Source organism: Labrus mixtus, chromosome 4 (genome assembly GCF_963584025.1).
Source record: "Labrus mixtus chromosome 4, fLabMix1.1, whole genome shotgun sequence".
In the NCBI taxonomy this organism is placed as follows: domain Eukaryota; kingdom Metazoa; phylum Chordata; class Actinopteri; order Labriformes; family Labridae; genus Labrus; species Labrus mixtus.
The window spans coordinates 27,506,829-27,523,016 of NC_083615.1; the positions used below are offsets into that span (position 1 = coordinate 27,506,829).

General features: G+C 46.4%; 1 protein-coding gene across 6 annotated transcripts in view; it reads right to left on the reverse strand.

The window, feature by feature from the left end:
• Positions 1-16,188, reverse strand: part of hipk2 (homeodomain interacting protein kinase 2) — a 78,932-nt gene that overhangs the window by 42,256 nt on the left and 20,488 nt on the right. The gene's annotated exons all lie outside the window — the stretch shown is intronic.

Here is a 16,188-nt window from a genome sequence, read left to right on the forward strand (position 1 = left end):
CTCTGATTCGCTCTCTATGCAAATCACAACAATCACAGGAAATGCCTGGGCCTTGGCTGCAGCTAATTGCCACAGCAATAACAAAGGAGGGCTTTCCTTTGAGCACAGAGGCAAATTAAACATTAGTTTAGAGTTTTCTTGGAGACCGAGGGATGTTATAATTACCCAGAAAGCAACACATCAGCACTTTGCACGCCACGCGTCCCACTCTCGCAGCCTGGCAGAGGAAAACAAATGTATCTCATATTCTGGGAAGGAGGCGTTTGGGGGGGGGGGGGGGGGGTGTTGATGGGTGGATGGGAGTGGAGAGGGGCACCAGGAGGGAGATGGAGCAGAGGGAGAGATGGAGGAGAGATGATAGTGAAGGGCACGCGGAGGGATGAAAGTAGAAAAAGCAGGGGATGGGGGAGGACAGAGACGGAGAGAGACACACGGGGGGATAATGAGGGGAAGGGAGGAGGAGAATGATAGCCCGTCTCTCCAAAACCTCTCCATGCTGGAAGTGAGGCATCAAAATGTACACCCACCATTAGCATACTGACCCCACCCCCCCCTCCTCTGGCCCTTTTCCCCCTCATTATCATCAGGCGTGGAACACGGATGCAGGAAACGCAAACCGAGCTCATTTCCCATCACATGTTTTGCCTAAATGTCACGGCAGCGATGAAATGAGAGCGCGGAAACAAACGGCGCGGCGCGTCTCTGCCGTGCAAATGTGTGTTAGTTAGGCCGTCTGGCTGGCCACCTAAGGGTTAAGTCTGGGAGCACTTTGTTAATGTGGGTCTGTGCAGCCGAGCATGTTGCAGGCGAAACAAACAAGGCTGGATGGAGATGAGATATGCAACCATGGAAACTTCAGGAGACGTCCTTGGAGCTTGTTTCTTCAGTGGGAGGGAGGACGAGTCCCTGCCCCCGTCGGGAGGGCCGACACTGGGCCTTGAGCAACGCGATGAGTCCTGGATGGCTGGTTCTGTGTGTGATCTATGTCCGAGGGCAGGGGCAGAGGCTGACACGATCACCCAGTCTGTCTAACCTAAATGCTCATTCAAAGGGCCAGTCTCTCCCTGCAGCCAGACCCTGCCCTCGATCTGTCTGCACAGTCCATTTGTCTGCAAAATGTGAGACTGCCAGTCTGTCTTTCTGCAAGTCTGTCTGTCTGTCTGTCTGACTCTTATTAGGTCAGCTCTGCTTGCTTGCCAGAAATGCCTCCTCTCACTGTATGGATGCATGAACTCTTACGAGTCACTGACCATGCCCTGGAAACCTAATCATCCAGCACAGTTGGATGTTTGTTTGTGCTTGTACACACAGATGTGCATACAGAAGTGCAAACAGGCAGCCATGTACACAAATAAAAAAGCAACCCCAGCTTTGATGGGAGTATTTTTTTTTTATATAAAGCAGAGCCTGTTTGCTCTTGTTAGTGTTTGTGCTCAAAAAGCACACGTTGTGTTTTATTAGTCACACAAGGCTTACCCCATTCTCGCTCTCTGCACACATGCACACACACATAAAGATCCCCCTACGTCAGCAAGCCAAACTCATAAAACACTCACTCTCTAATTGGCATGTAGTAATTTCACTAGCTCCTATAATAAAAGAAACTTTTTTCTACCCCAATTACTTCCCCATGTTTATGTAATGGGGCTTGTTATTTTCTGACTTTTCTTAACATTCCCCCTCATATAACCGAAAGCCATGTGAATAACAGCCTTAATAGACCACAGGCCCGCGAGGATTCGTTACTTTTAGGGAAATCAGGGCTGCAGTGATACTGTGTTTGCGAGCGATCCAGAGCAGTGACATCAGTTAATTACATAAATAGTTGCGGGATTGAGCCATTCAGGAGAAAGATTATGACACAAGGGCAGACTGAACGGCTAAAAGGACACGGCCCAGTGTGTCTGACACCAGCATTCGGGGGGGGGGGGGGGGGGGGGGGGGGGGGGGGGGAATTACATCACTGTGTTGGGGTTATGTAAAACACTAGACCTGCTGGAAGACTCAAACCCCCTCTGAGGAAAACACTTTAAAGGAAATGACTTCATCAGGGGGACATACAGTGTTTGAGAATAAGCATGTTTGCATTTGCTTGTGAAACATCAGAACTTCCAAGAAAATACGTATGAGACAGACATGCTACAGATTTTTAACAAAAGAGGGAGACCTGCTTTCAAACCGGCACTAGAGGGGGTGTGAGATCTCCACCTCCTCATCAGTAGAGCCCAAACTCTATCCCATAGACTCTGAAAAACCCAGAGGGGAGATCAAAGCCTGTGTGATCCAGTGTCTTGTTATATCACCCCCGGCCCGGCCCGCTCTCCCGCTGCAGGGCCTTGAGGCGCAGGCAACCAGGAAGGGAGGGAATACAAAAACACTGACCCGGTCCCATCTACACCAGCAACCTTCATGGCTCTCTTTAGCAAAAGGATTTAATTTCCCTCCTCTTGCATCTACATTTACATTTCACTTTGCATTCCATTAATTTCCATTTGACCACACTTGCATGTTGTTGCAGGCGTCATGAATATTCACGAGCTGCACGTGCACTCACAAAAAGCCCCACAGCCTCGAGAACAAGAATAGGTTGAATCTTTTCCTGTCATTGTTCACACTTGAGGAAAACACTTTAGCCTCTGCAGATCCAATTTGTATTTTTGTATTTTGATTCAACATTTATTTCACCATGGCTTCTCAGTTATGAAATACGGCACCCTGCTGCTCCTGCTGTCCCCGCTCTATTGTGCACCTTGTTATAAACCCTGATTTAAAAACCAGCGCTCTCCTTTACCCCCGAGTGTTTCCAGAGATGGAATAAGGAGACGGGCATGATTGGACCCTGTTTTCTTCCCTCAGAGGAAAGGCATCTCAATAGGCCTTCTATTGACCACATCCACCAAGGGAGGGGATGGGTCAATGCAACAGAGTGCAGGGGACCATTTTGGTCCACTTAACTATAATCAGTAAATGTACCCCGGTCGCAATTAGCGCAGGGCCACCCTGAGAGTGTTTCGTTTTGCTCACAGCTCTGCCTGTGTTTTATTCTGCTCCACAGGAACCTTGTAATGCAAATAGCACTCCTCACTCCCAGCTTCACAACGAGGACGGAGGAGGGAGGTGTGCTGGAGCATGCTGCTCTCCTCACTTGGAGTTAGTTTCAACAGATACAGTTTGCTTCTAGTTTCAGGCAGAAATACTCTTTAAATCCTCTATATTCTTACTGGTCTGCTCCGGCAGACCTGATATAAAATAAGCCTTGAAAAGCGGGGCTCATGTGGTGAGAGCAGACAGACGGTCATCATCTGTTGTGCACAGGCTCCACACTGGTGACTGATTACTTGCTCTGGTCCAGAGTCCTAGCTTCAGCTTTGAGCAGTACATCTTAAAAGAGCTGTTGTGATTTGTCCTCCGATGCTGCAGCGGTAGGCTTTATGCAATTAGCCCCACAAAATGGCTTCTTTTCATAAATCAAGACTCGGTGGAGCTCGTGAAGGAGAAAGAGAAAGCATTATTTCAGGGGGGCTGATAACAAAGAGGAGACAGTGTGACAGGTATAGCTGGTGCTATCATACTGAGCCTCTCCAATGCACCAACGCTCCCCTCAACTCATTTATGATTCTCTGCACTTAGTCATCCATTCTCCTCCCTTTCCCCCTCGGCTGCCGTGAAGAAACGGCAAACAAAACAGACAGACAGACGGAGGGACAAACAAACAAACAAACAGAGGGCCTTTTTTAACTGACGCTGGCATTTTCTGTAGAACAGATGCTGTAGTTATGATTGATTTGAGCTGCATTTTGCATTGACGATTCAAAGAGAAGACTGAGGAAGAAGTACAAGCAGTCCATTAAAACTCTCCATGCAGTAAAGCGTGCCCAACCTGACTCAAACTGCACTAGGCATTGCTCCAAAGTCCCTGCACCAAACTTTAACCCGAAAGTCAAACAGCATGAATATGTAGCATAGCAGTGACATTGTTAGCTTCAGATATCACGATAAGCTATAGAGATTGCATGCATCGCATTTGAACCAAAAGTAAAATATAGAGCAGGTAGGAAATGTACAGAGCTGTGAAGTTATCCATGTTTTCACCGTTCGACTAACAGCCCGCTAACGTGCTAACTTGTTAGCAAGGTCAACCAGAAGAAGGTCCGATAGTAACTCGCTGAGAGGAGGCGTTTAGCCACCTACCATAGCAGAGAAGGTCGCACTCTCGTAAATAAATCGATTCACCCTCGGTGCTTCTATACTGGGACAAGGACACTAGTCCAAATAAAAAGTCTGATCGAGCTGTAACCGTAGCTCGACTTAAGTGTGCATGTAAAGGTGTGTGATGCTCATGGGTTCAGTTATATGACTGCAGGACACCAGTTAGCATTTTACACACACACCTGCAGGAACCAAAAGTATCCCTTCAACGCCTTTTTGCTGTCCAAAAATAAATCAACAGCGCCTATTTTTAATACTTTTTCAACATCAGTGTTCCAAACAAAATGCACATATTCAAAAATCAGAACAGATCATCTTGATATTCTTTCCCTCCTTGACTTTCAATGCATCCGACTGAATCCGGCTGAATGTAGCGACACATGTTGAGGTAAAGCTCGTGCTCAGACACCTTTTCGCCTATGGAGAAACCCGTTACCGGTGCATATATCCAACCTATATGTCCTTATGGACAGCAGAGAGGGATCAGGCTTTGTGATCCTCTGTCACTTCTGGAAGTGATGATTGAAATGCCAGGCAGATTTGTGTAAGGGGGCAGAGGTCGGGATAAAGGAAGCAGAGAGAGGGGAAAGGAGGGATGGATAAATGCAGGAGGAGAGGGGGGGGGGGGGGGTTATAGGGAGGATGACGGAGGATGGAAAGATGTAAAAAGAAGCAAAGAGGGGAAACGAGGGACAAGGGGCAGGGAGCACTAATGAAAGTTCCCTGCTGTTTTCTCAGCTGTTCCTCTCGGTGCCCTGAAGAGTGCTGAGTACACGACCAGAAACTCTGTGTATGCCTAATGGGCCATCTCTTTCTTCCCCTCACTTTTTCAAACACATGCAATCTTAGTGGTGAATGAATGCACCTAAACACTGAATCTTTGTGTTTTACTTTAAGCCTTATCGTCACTATTGGGACACCAGGAAAATGGGTTACATGACTTGGGGGGGGGGGGGGGGGGGGGGGTTGTGCTCCTGCAGCCTGTAAGTGTGTTCTGTCAAACACCTTTTCACCGAACGGACTCCTAAGAGGTTTCTCAACAGCCTCCTGTTTCTGCACCTTCAACCTGCTTCACAGCCAGAAAGACGGGAGCAAACTTTAAAGAGAACTCCTCACAGCAAAGTCATGCCAAAGACTCTAATAAGAAACGAGAAACCTACTGTGGAGTTGTCAGAGCGATGACTCAAAGCCAATAATAATAACAGTGTCATGGGTAAAAAATCTATACTTTCTTCTGCGCTGAGAAGGGAGCACGAGTGCACAACGCACACAGCCGCTAACAGGCTGCAGATGAAAGCCAATTTGGTTTCTTTGTGTAACCGAGAGCTTCAGTTGGACCACAGGTCCCCCGAGGAACAAAGACAGAGAGAGAAGCGAGGGAGACAGAGGAAGAGAGTGAGAGTGAGAGAGAGGGAAGGGTGGGGGAGGGAGGCAAAAGACAGGGCATCCTGGCCCACCTGGGCAAACAATAGCAGCGAGATGAGAGCATGGCTCAAGGGCCCTCCCTGTCCCTAAAGTGCACAGCTGTCGGTCGAGGCAGGCAGGCAGGCAGATCAAAACAGCCCCGCACGAGTTCAGGTGTTGCACCTTCAGAGGCAAACGGACGATTTTAGGAACGAGAGACTTGGTTGCTATGGCGATACCAGAGACTCTATTTAGATTTAACATGAAATGATGCATGTTTACGCCTTTCATTCATTACAACACGAACACGGAGGAAGAACACATTTTGTAAACAGTTGCATCAAGATGCAAGGACGTTTTATTGTAGTCACTGATGTTGAATGCCTTAGAGGAGACTTTCATGTGCGTAGTTTATTTGTGTGCTGAAAGCAGCTTGAGCAGGATCCAGGGCTGCGTGTTAATGGATTTGTGTAACATGTCTGTACTCAGTGTGCTGAGCCTTGATTTTCTAGTTGGGGGTGTTCAAGCCTGTGATGGAAAAACATACAGGAAATGAGTGATAGACTTTCATGTGAGCGTTATTTACTCTCCACTTGTGTGAGATGTGAAAGTGCTCTGCAAGCAAATGGTTTGTGCAACTCCGCTTCATCGTTGCATGAACGTTGAAGCTGGTGCGTGTGTGTATTGAAATGCCTTCGTGTATAGAGCTACAGATGGGTGGGAGTGTATGAAATTCCCTTTCTCCGGCTACAAGGACAGAACAGAGGCAGTAAGGATGAGATGTGGAGCTTTAATAAGACGCAATGTGCTTTGGGTTGTCCCGTCTGTGGAGCTGTAAGCCGGCTGAACGCACAGAGCCTCCTTCACCTTTAGACAACAACGCCGCCTTTGTTTAACAGCACGTCATCTGTTTGATGGTATATGCTGTACTGTACATTCTGGCTGGAATGGAAGACTGTGTGGAGGTGTTTTCCCTGCAGTGTTTAAAGGGCTGACGTGAGTTATGCTGATAAAAAAACAAACAAAAAAACAGTCTCTCAGCTCAGATAGTCGGACACACTGCATGTGTTTACCATACGTGTGAATATGACACTTCCTCAGTCAGTCCTGCAGGAACATTAGCTGGTTAAAGGAGGCAAACATTGAACAGGTTGTGTTTAGCTTGAAAGGACATAACCTCTGTGTTTAATCAGCAAGCCCCCCACACACACACACACACACACACACACACACACACACTAACCCTGATCACACACAAACACATGCCAGATTGCACAATCGAGCATGCTACTGTGCACCTTTACAGTGATTAATATGCCTCTTCTTGTTCTTTCTTTTTTCTGCACTTTCTTCTCTTTGTTATCTTCAATCTTTCAGGAAACATGTTTATCTTTTCCTTTTTTTCTCTCTCTCTCTCTCTCTCTCTCTCTCTCTCTCTCTCTCCCTCTCGCTCTCTCTCTCCGGGCTGATGTATCGCGTCTTAAACGCTCTGTGGTGCCTCCCAGCTTGTGCACTGAACTCAACAGACAACCCGACGCTCCTCGCTCATAAAACACTGGGATTAGTCTTCAGAGCTCGGTGGCCAGGGCACATAGGAGAAGTTCATTAGTTTGCAGTGCTCTCTTTTCTTTAAGGTAGATCGAGCTGTGTAGTAGTTTGAAAACAGAAATAAAATATTAGTTTTTCACCCTCTGTGGCCTCCAGTCTGCAGCGGTGACGTCTGAAGGAACGTGTTTGCCATGAAGTGAGTAAAAACACCCCTCGGATGCTTCCCCATTCCTAATGCTAACCCTTTTAATATTTAACCAGGATCCCATACAGGAGTAATTATTTTTCCAAACAAATTACGCCTTGGGCTCAAACCACCGCAATCTGATACACCACAGCGATACATTCTCTGTCACAAGGCGCTATTAGTCATTGTAAATTATTTATCAAGCTTGGGTGAAATAGGATTTGCTTCAGACCCGTTTATGACTAGCATTGCACTTTATGTTGCCTTTATATTCCTCCGGACCGAAATGTTGTCAAAAGCTCCTCTGGCCTCTTTCTCAGGACGCCCCGCAGATGCCAGGAGCTCCCTGAGACGCAACGTGCATGAAATAATGATGATGATGCTGATGAAGAATAGACAGAAAAATAATTTCTCTTTTGACATCTAAAGTTGCTGCTGAGTTGAGATCCTTTGTGATACTTAATGTCATTACATAAACGTATCTTACTCCTTTTAGATGACGCACAGGTTTCTGAAATAGAAAAATCAAAGAGTCTCATGTTGCATCGTCAAACCAGGGTCACTGTTTGTTGTAGCTGTGTTTTATGTTTCCTACCTCAGCTTTGAGTTAAGAAGACGAGCAAAGTGTTAAATAAACTCAAGTACATTCTCCAATAATGGATCATTTTTACCAAAAATATCAGGCAAAATCTAAGTGAATTTGAAACCACTGTTCTCCCTCGCTCTCTCTCTGTAGGTTTGGATTTCAAAGATTACTAAAAATTTGTTTTTTTAATTAAAATTGTAGGGGTGCCGGTAGCTTAGTGGTTAGTGTGCACGCCCCATTTACGGAGGCTATAGTCCTCAAAGCAGGCGTCCCGGGTTTGTATCCATCATGTGGCTCCTTTCCCGCTCTCTCTCTCGCTCTCCCTGATTTCTGACTCTGTCCCCTGTCCTGTCTTTACAATAAAGGCATCAAAAGCATCAACGTGTCAAACTATTTAAAATGTACCAACCCTAAACTATGATCATCAAGGTGTAATCACTGGAATCCAAAAGCCACACACAATTCACACTGACTTTATGAGTTCTGCTGGAAAATATCCCACATGGCAGGAACAGATCTGCATGTGTTTCTGACATCTGCATTAAAAAAAAAAGCAACATTTATGGAGCGACAACTGTCTCTGTTAGAACGAGTGTTTGTTTAACTGGGCTTCATCCAGCAAACACACTGAAAACATTCAAAAAGGGAAAGTCAGGATATAACAGAAGGCAGATAGGAATGGTTAAAATCTGATATTGACATGTATAAAATAAATGTGTTTGTCCAGGAATAACACTTAATGAAGTGAGAGAGAGAGAGAGACAGGAGGTCGGTCTGTTTTCCTCTCCGTACAGGGGCCCCAGCTGGCTGCCCGTGCAGCAGGGAGCTCTGCCCACTTGCCTGCCACAAATTAGCCAAACTATTTACCCTTGTATATGCACATTAGCAAATTCCTTCAATTGAGAAAACAAATGCATCTGTTTTGTTCTGCTGAAAACTTCATGGGAGACTGCATGGGCCTCTGCACACCAGGCATTCTCTGTCACAGTGGCAGTCAGTTCAAACACACACACACACACACACACACACACACACACACACACACACACACACACACACACACACACACAGCCTGCATGGAGCCAATTGCAGGTCCCTGCCGGGCCTCCCCAATCCTCCCCAATCCTCTCCCCAGCTGGACAGCCACATCTCGGATCAGTCTGTCTCTGTGTCTCTCCTGCCCTCTGTCTGCGTCTGTCCCGACTGTGTTGTGGATCGTCTGTTTTGTCTCCGTCTCTTAAACGGTAATTCGACCACTCTGAATTCACACTCCCATGACCTGCCTTAAATGAGGAAAATTCTGGCTCCCAAAGTGAACAAATTCTTTGTTAGCAAGTCTTCATTGCCCTTGCTGCATATTTTCCATCTCGGAGTTGGCGTTTAAATATTCATGTGAGTGGAGGTGAAGGGGGGGGGGGGGGGGGGGGGGGGTGCGGGCAGGCGACGGGAAGGTGAGGGGCGGTGGGGAAGAAGAGAAAGGGAAGGAGGGCGGGAAAGGAGCCGAGCGGGTGGGGGCTACCCCCGTCTCTCCAGCTCCCTGCGGAGGGATGGCGGGCATACAGGAATGGTGGAAGGAGGGGATCAGCAGGAAGCCTCATGATTTATTTAGACCTGGGGGCACCTGTGCCAGTCAGCCGGCTGATGGCAGCCATCACCCTGCCGTCCCACCGGTGCCAGAATCGAGGAAAGAAAGACCGTTCTATGGTGAGCAGGGTAATTAATATACGACTACTGCTGGGAGAGTCTCACCTGTCCAGTTAATGATTTTCAGACTTAACTGAGAGGAAAACGTTTTGTTCCGTGGTCGTTACAAACGCTGGAGTCTCTGCATTTAATGACATCCTAGTTTATGGTTTTTTCTCACTTAGCTTGCCTGCAAACACCTGTAAGGTTAAACAAGTTCCTTCTCATGTGCTTGCCATCATTTGCTAACCACGCCAACAGCTAAGGTGATGGAAAAAAAAAAAAAAAACCTACTGTATGATTCAAATAAGCCAATCAATATAGAGCAGACAGATTGCAGCCTTAGTGAGCTTAAGTGGGCGTCTCGCTGCGTTTTATCAAGGCAGCTTAATTTCCGTCAGCTTAATATCCTGGGGAATGTATGGAAATTGAACTGCGAGGGAGAACAAAGACAAGTAGCCGGGATGAAACGATGTGGTGAAACTCAGAGAGCTCTATCTTATCGTCGGAGCACAAAGTCCCACTCCGGCAGGGGTGCGCCAACACACACACACACACACACACACACACACACACACACACACACACAAAACACACACGCATTGGACAGCAACCCACAGCGTATCGATACGCGCATCCCTCAGCAGGATTGCTAAGTTCACTTCCACCTTAAGAGTGAAATCATTCCCCGTCATTATTTGCCTAAATGACTGGTAGGGGCTGACTTCTGTATACGATCTGACGCATATGCTGGAGTGTGGTAGTTAATTAGCTTAGCTGCTACATGTCGGCTGCTTCCCGGCTGCTCTGTGGAGACACATGGAAGAGCTGCCCAGAGGCAAATTATAAATGAGAAACAGGTTATTAGGATTCTGTCATGCATACTAAGGTGTTATGACTGTCATAAAGTGAAGCACAGTAGTGAATGCAGGGAGCAGTAATTATCATTTTTAGGGCTCTCTCTTTTATATCCAGCTCCTGACTATTTTAGCAGATGATACCGGCAACAACAAGAATGCTCCGGCTCTGAATGGTCACCAGCTGGAGATATAAAGCTGAATAAAACCCAAACTAAGCACAAAAAGTAACAACAAGCCGCAGCAGCCACCCAGGAAGGCTGCGCCTAATGAAAGCTCATCTGCATTAGTAATAATCTGACACTGCGCTCGGGGGGTGGAGGGGGGGGGGAAGACAGAGCTGTTCCAGGTACTGGTTAGGAATGCAAAACAACGACCTTCTGCACCTCCCTCACTTCACCCCCCTCACTTCACCCTCTTCTCCCCCATTTTCCTCGCCGTTCAGAATACTTTCTCAAGAACCTTCACATAAACAACACCTGCGCTATTAACAGCGCCGTTTCCACTGAGCCAATCTGCTTTTCCGTCCTTTCCTAATTCGTCTTTACTCTGTAGCAACCTGATCCTGGCGTTTACCCACCTTTTCTCCCCCTCATTTAAACACACGCTTCACAGAACAGTAACTAATGGCAACCTCATTCATTAAAACACCCCTTGATGTTTCGCACGGAGCCAGGATAAATGTGCTGGAACGCTGGCCCTGTCTGTATGGTCGTGCAACGCTAACAACACAGATAGAGAGGCAGATAGACAGGTGGGGCAGCAGCTCGTCTTACACTCAGCCAGAGCAGCCAGAGCAGCCAGAGCAGCCATGCACCGCCTCGGAGGGAGATAAGATACATATTTCATCAGTTATTAAGGCTAAGACATAAGCCCGGTGGTGTCAGAGATCGTACTGTGGCATCGGCTGCACCCATCTTTCCTGCCTACATGAATATAGATACAGGCTCTAAAAGTAGAATGAGAAATTCAAAAGGGATCCTTAATATGAGCCTTTTGTGAAGTTCCCATCCAGATGCAAAAAGATCTCCAGCCGCGGGCCTCAACAATCAGAGTACACAGACACTGACCCCTCACAGATCAACAAAAATACTCCCTTTCAAACAATCTGACTCTTTTCATGCACGATATATAACAGGCTCCACGTTTCTCATGCTCGTGAAGGTATGAAGTATGTGTGTGTGTTAAGTAACAGGTACAAGCTGACAGGTGCTCACAGGTATGCAGCATGTGCTTATACTGTTGCTTCAGGCTTTAAAGGCTGTTTAATATTAAGATGTTTAATTATGAGAGGACATTGATCCATCTCTGTAGGGTCCTGTCTTATACATGGAGAAATTGAGCTGTAACACTGCCACCGGGAGAAAAGCGTCTGCATGTGCAAAGAAAGGTGCTGGTATGTTGGGGATTATTTACAGAAATGAGGGCAACAACTTTTTACAGCTGTTCCCGATGCCCACACATCTAGGTGGGGTTCAAAGAAGGAGGTTGGATGTTCTAATTCTGTTTATTCACACATAAAAAAATGAAGATTGAAAGAAAACCTGAGGAAAAAATAACCCTGCTCTTTTTGTTAGCTCTTAGTCAATCCATGTCTGAAGAGGGTGGAATGTGCGATTGTGATTGGTTTCCTTTTACATTGCCGTTTAAGATGGGACTTTAATGCCTCTGTTATTCCGTGTAAATGCCACAGAGGTGAAATGGGGGAGAACTTTAAACTACAACACGATACAAAAAATTGCTCAGATGTGTCTGAGGGTCACAGCTATGGACAAGACAGCAGCTTTAATTAAATGCCCGTGTGGACAGAACATGAAACTCTCCTTCTGAGAAACCAAAATCATGTACCATATAGTGACCTTTGGAGAGTCCAACAGACAGTCATGTAGGGTTAGAGAGTGTGTAAAGGCCCTGACACACCAAGCAGACGGCAAAGAGCCAAAAAGTTGTACTTGAACACACCGCAAAGACTACAGCCGACGGCCAACCACCACGTACGATCTGCTCATGTGTGAGAGGAAATACCTCTCTATGCCAGCAGGCGGCGGTAGTCCATAGTTATGATACGAGAAGACCATTTTCACACCGCTGTCGGTCACCACTCATATTATAGGTAGCCTACTAATAGAGGAAAATGTCTGATAAGAAGTAGAAAATGGTGCTGGCGTTGTCAGCCCTTGGTCTTTTAGTGGAAAAAGAAAAGAAGAGGCTGAGGAGACAAATAAGGAGAAACCGCACTAATGGGTGAAAGCATGGAGACTACAGAGGCATGCTCAAGGGGCTTTCCTGAACCTGTGAGGAGAGCTGGAGATAAATGAAACCTCTGAACAGCCAATCAGAGAGATCCCTCTCACCGACCGCCCCGACCGGTTCAACATGTGGAATGGGCCAAAAAAAGGCAGACGGGGGGCGACGGAGCTGGACACACCGCAAAAACTAGGACCGACGGCCGACGGTCTCCTTGGTGTGTCGGGTCCTTAAGCTTCACCAGTTACACGTTACATGTTACATGTTACACCTTCCTTACACTCATCAGCAGCCACCACAAGACGGGCTCCTACCGGCCGTACTGCCTTCAGACATTTTTTAAATAAACTGAAATAATATCTTCCAACCATTCCACGGCCTCAGTGAGATAAATAGGACAAACATGACCAATTGGGACAAGACAATAATCCCTTTATCTGACACAGGGTAAGCTTGACTAGCCGGCTTACTGGTTACATAATTAGCTATAGGCAAGAAGGAAGCAGGAAAGGAGGGGAGGATAAAAGAAGTAGGAGCAGGCTGAGGTCAGTCGGGTTGATGTAATCAGGACATAAACACCACACAGTGATTAAGAAACCGAAGACAATGACGCATGGATAGCAGAACACAAAGCGCTGGAGGCTATGACACAATTAAATAATGGTGGGAGACCAGTACAAGTCCTGTACAAGTACAGCGGCACCAAGTGTGGAAGTGCGACGGACAAGGGTGTTTGACAAGGATAGATGAGCTCAGCTACATGAGCCTGTACTCACTAAGCACTGAGGCGAACAAAGTTGAAATTCTAAGCACCCCGAGATCTGCTCCTGCAAGCTGCACATCACTTGTTTACCTTGAACACTGGGTTTTTTTTATTTGCATGAGTCAACCTTGTGGAAAATCCATAAGTCATTTGCAAGGCTCTAACAGCACATCACCGGCAAATACCAGCTATGACATCCAAGATGCAAACAGCCATGTTTGCGGGGAATGTAATTCTCTCCAAAATGGAAAAGGGCAAGAATTAATCGAGAAACTCTTTGCATCCAAAAGCCTCTGTAACGGGCTTAATGTGACTCTTTCTAAAGTCTACCACACTGTATAAAAAGGTTTTTAAAAAATCATCCCAGTCACTTTACTTCATCAGACAAAAACAAAGATTCAAGTGGACTAAGACGATATGCCAACTTCCCTTGAATCAAAGCAGACACCAGTGGGATGTTTTTTTCTGTTGTGGAGGATTTGGAGAAACAGCAGCCAGCAGGTTGCAACTGGAAAATTCCCACCTGCATGTCTCTACCTTATAAAGGTAGCGTCTGTAAGGTCAGAAACAGAAAGCATCCTGCTATCTTCACATCTGAAAGCATCAAAGATGGTTTGATGTTCCCTCTAAGCTTTTGAACTCACCATCAACTCCACCCGCAGCAGCAGTTTGTTTGTTTGTGGCCCAAACTGAGCTCCACGCTAAGACACCCGTAGTGCTCTTCTCCCATGAGCTCATTCTTTGAATTGAAATGCAAGGCTTGTCTCCTGCCTCACAGTGAGTGGTGGGGTAGTAAATCAAACCTTCTCGTTATGTCACACTGTACTTCAGGACATTATGAAGTCATTATGCACACACACTCATCAAAATGCCTCAAACTGGAAACTTGTTGTCCCTGGTCTAAGTTTTGGTGACTGCTGTTGGGTAATTTTCTAGTCAATGTCAGCCTTTTTTTTTTCCATTCCTACACTGCCAAGAGGAAATGAAGGGATGATCTCTCCACTCTCCTCTACTCATCACTCTCCGAGAAAACAAACAGGAACATTTTATGGCCTGCTTATTGACCTACGGCCCCAGGAGCAACTAAAACAGGCTACTGCTGGTGTTTGCTTCAGGATGAGCTACTTAAACTGATAAAACAGCACTGCCCTGTCAACAAGTACAGTCCAGTTCCCATACAGGGACTATAGTGTGTTTAGGAGACAGTTTGAGAGGAGGGTATCAGGAAACAGTTTGGGAAAGAGAGCTTGGATCTAATGATTCACCTGTCAGACGTGATAAAAGATGATCAGGATCTGCAGATTTCTGAGCAGTTTGAATACCATCACTGTTCACTTCACCTTCTTCATACTGTCAGCCTTTCTGCCTCACTGTTTTATCAGGACACAATGGTACCTCAGTGTAGCCTATTTAAAAAGCAAACTGGAAAGACAACAAAACCAAACCCCTCAATCAACACAATCCACTAAGAAGGAACCAAAAACTTCTCAGGAGAGACTCTACACTAGGAGCAGTTGCAGAGCCGCCACCTGGCATGTGTGTGTGTGTGTGTGTGAGGGTATAAGTGTGTTTATGTGTGTGGTACCATAGACACACACCTGTTCTTCCCCGGCACCAGGCCTGAGCCTCAAACAAAGCTTCTCTCTGTACCGACATGGACACTGTTTGATTTCTCTCACAGTTCCCCTTAATGCTGCCTCTGCTGAAACCTAAACACACCGTTTGCTATGGGCGGAAAAAAAAAGACTGTTTCAGAAGCTCCGTGGAGAAGAAAGAAAGACCTTCCTAGGGACTCATCTGGTTCTAATGCAGGGCCCGCTGGTGTAGATTACAGGCATGTATTACAGGAGAACTCAGGCTGACCCCTCATCTCTATCCCGGGGGGAAATGGTAGCCAGCCACGGTTATGGGGAGCTGAGGGTCCGGGGGCCTGGGGAGCAGAGGGGTGAATAGAAGCCCTTGGGCATCCTGCCACCCCACATGATTGGTGCCCTTCTTCAATGAGGGAGTGTCTCTAATGCAGTTTCCACATATACACTCCTGGAAATTTCTAGAGAATTTCAGGAGGACTTCCCCTGAAATCCTCCTGGTTGTTCACACATGCAGCTCACAGCGGGAGACTATCCTGGTTGGACAGGAGGGGGGGGGGCAAGAGGCAAGCCGTGGCTTAAAAAGAATGATGTGAAAGTGGCAGACGAAACAACAGAATGCGATACAAAGCTAATGAGAATGTTGGACTTTATATCAATGCTATGTGTAGTTCGACATAATCACAATATCAACAAAAGCCTGACATGAAAACAAGAAAAAAAACCATCACATATCCCCAAACCTCTCCATAACAGAAAAAATGTCTCTGCTTCAGATATTTCCTTTGGTCTGCCGACTCTTTATCAGAGCTTCATCCAGTCAGAACAGTCCTGTGATAATCATCCGCGTGATTCTAAAACATATTCATTTCCTCACATGAATGCAATAAGCAGCTGGCTACTGATCAAGCCTCTAAGTATCCCACACCGGACAGGGGGTTAACTACAGGTGTAAACAAGCCAACAGGAAAGGCAGAAAATGAGTGAAGAGAGAGCTACAGCAGCAGCTCGTGAGGCTGGCAGTGAATCTAAATGTTGGCCAAATAATCAGTTCTAGTATAAAAATATTCCTTAAGAAGCAGGGATGGATCAAAACAAGATTCATTGAAGCATGA